Source organism: Elephantulus edwardii, unplaced genomic scaffold (assembly GCF_000299155.1).
Source record: "Elephantulus edwardii isolate Elephantulus edwardi_28Jun2011 unplaced genomic scaffold, EleEdw1.0 scaffold00262, whole genome shotgun sequence".
NCBI classification, from domain to species: Eukaryota; Metazoa; Chordata; class Mammalia; order Macroscelidea; family Macroscelididae; genus Elephantulus; species Elephantulus edwardii.
Window position 1 is genome coordinate 2,751,516 of NW_006400012.1, and position 3,214 is coordinate 2,754,729.

Consider the following 3,214-nt stretch of genomic DNA (forward strand, 5'->3'; position numbering starts at 1 on the left):
ACACACACACACACACACACACACACACACACACACACACACAAAACCAAAACTAATTTATGATGTTAGTTTCAGGAAGGAGGCAAAAGTAGTGATTGGGTAATAGTACAAGGGGGCCTTAGAACTGCTACTGAATGTTCTACTCTTAGACCTTAAAAGAGGTACATAGGTGTGTTTGATGATAATTCATGAAGCTCTATACCTATTGTCTGTACATTTTTCTTTACCCTATATTTCAATAAAATGTTTCTTATAAAAAATAACAAACTCAAAAGGTTTTATTGAACTAATAATGATAAACAAATCCATTCATAATAGCAAAACAAAGAATTAAAACTGCCTTGAATTGGTAAATAATGAGTTCTTTATGATTGTGTTGAAATTGTAATGCCAGAGGGACATGCAGGTGGGAATGTTCAGTAACTAGCTGTATAGATGGGTCTGAGGCTCAAGGGAGAGAACTGGCCTGCAGAGATATATTTGGGAGTCATCAGTGCAGAGAGTGTAATTAAAGCCATTGGAGGAGATGAGATCACCCACAATGAGCAAAGAAGCTATCCAAGGATAAAACCTTGGGGAATTACCAGGATTTATAGAAGAAAAGTTGATGGAAAAAGGTGAAAATATAACATTCAGAGTGAAAAAAGATCTAATAGAGAACATTGTCGATTGTGGAACCAAGTAAGCTTTAATTGTTAACAACCTCAACATCTTCCCCATCTATCATGGTGCTGCCAATTGGCCCAGCGGTGGGAATCTTTGTCTTCTTGATGTTGAGCTTCAATTCACACTGAAGACTACAGTCCCCGACCTGTTGCAGCAAGCACTCCAGGTCTTCTTCAGTTTCAGCAAGCAAGGTTGTGTTATCTGCCTAATGTACAGTGTTGATGAGTCTTCCTCCAATCCTGACACCACATTCCTCCTCATAAAGCCCTGCTTCCTGAATGATCTGTTCTGCATATAGAACGAAAAGGTATGAAGACAGGATGCATCCCTGATACATTCCCTTCCTGATTTTAAACCATGCAGTGTTTCCTTGCTTTGTTCTGATGACTGCTTCCTGGTCCAAGTATAGGTTTCACATAAACACAATCAAGTGTTCTGGGATTCCCATTTTCCTCAAGGTTAGCCACAATTTGTTGGAACCTCCACTGTTAAATGCCTTTGCATAATCAGTGAAACACAGATAGACATATATAGACAAATATATCAGGCCTTCAAAAATCCTATGTACAGTAGAGCACACTTAGAATAAATTAGTAGGTATGGCAACTTCATTCATAGGGTCACTATGAGTTGCCTCTGACTCAACGGTGCTTAACAGCAACAACATGACAACTGAGGCTGAGCCATCTAATTTGGAAACACAAAGGAGGAGGAGCAGTTTTAATCAGAAACTAATGATTGGAATGAGGAATGTAAGAAGCTTGATTGTAGGAAAACTGGACATTGTTGAAAAAGAAATGGAACGCATAAATATTGACATTAAGTATTGGCAAAATGAGATGCATTGGCATGGGACATTTTGAATCAGAAGATCATATGATCTACTATGCTGGAGATGAAATGTGAGTAAAAACAGGGTCACTGTCATAATTAAAAAGGTCTTTTCTGGATCCATCTTGAAATAAAATATTTATGAGTGACAGGATAATACCCATATACATACAAGGAAGTCCAGTGAATATCACTACCATTCAAATTTATGCACCAACAGCCAGAGCCAAAGAGGAGGAACTTGATGCTTTCTACCACAGTTGCAGTCAGAAATTGATTGAACGTGTAACCAAGATGCATTAATAATAATGGGTGACTGGAATGTGAAAGTTGGGAACCAGGAAGAAGGATCAATAGTCGAAATATATGGACTGGGTGACAGAAATGAGGCTGAGGATAGAATGATAGAATTCTGCACATTCAATGATTTATTCACTGCAAATAACTTTTATAAGAGACATACATGCAGGCAATACACACGAACTTCACCTGATGGTTTTCACAGGAATCAGATCCTAAAATGGGTAAGAGAGTCTTTTTATCATGCCACTTAACACTGAAGAACAGTCCTCCCTGTTTTGCTGCCTAATCTTCACCTCTTAATGGCTGCTTGTGGGTGTCTAATCATTCTTGTTTCCACAACTAAATCATCTCTGCTTACACTTAATCTGCTATCTTTCTCTGCACCTAGTTAACTAGTACTTGTTTGTTCTCCTTAGTCCCACTCTTTTTAAAAATCTGAACATATTTCAGAATTGAATTTCCCTTAGATTTTTGTTTTCTACTTGAGATAACACTAGGTCCTCTCTCTTAGACTACAGTGTGTTCTGTAACTCATAAATATAAAAGCCACATAGCAGAAGTCTAGAGTTAAATAAAATGTCAGAGATTCCAGGGGGCAAATTGGAACTCATCATTTTTGTTGTTACATGACATCAAATTAGCTACAGCTCATTGAGGAACAACAGATCTGAAACCTGGCCTAACCTGTGCCATTCTCACCATCTCTGGCACACTTGAGCCCTTTGCTACAACTGCCATGTCAATCTATTTTATTATGGATCTTTCTTTCTTATGTTGACCTTTCATCATTCCAAGCATATACTTCTTCAAAGACTGGCCCCTCCAAACAACATGCCCAAAAAATTTAAGGCAGAATTTAATTTTCCTTGCCTTGAAGAAGCACTCTGCTTGTATTTTCTCTAAGACAGCCTTGTTTGTACTTTTGGGGGTCCATGGGGTTTAAAATGTGTTTCTCCATCACTACAATTCAGAGGCATCAATTCTTCTGTCATCGTTAGTCATTGTCTAGCTCTCAGATGCATTGCAAACAATTGAAAAAAAAAAACTATAGCTTGGATCAGGTGCATGTTAGTCTTTAGACTGACATCCTTGTTCTTTTGCTCTTTAGAAAGATCTTGACAGATCTTCCCAATGCAACTCTTCCTTTGATTTACTAAATACTGATGTGGATTCATTGTTGTTGTTGTTGTTGTTGTTGTGTGCCACTGACCTGTAGTGACCCTATGTACAGAAGCTCTGAACCCTGCCCTGTCCTGAACCAGTTTCACTAATTCAGATACACCTACCCCCATTGTCCCAGTCATTGTATCAATGATGGGTGTCTTCCTCTCCTACAGTGTCCCTCCACCCTTCCAAGCATGATGTTCTACTCCAAGGATAGGTCTCTTCTGACCATGTGTCCAAAGTATGTGCA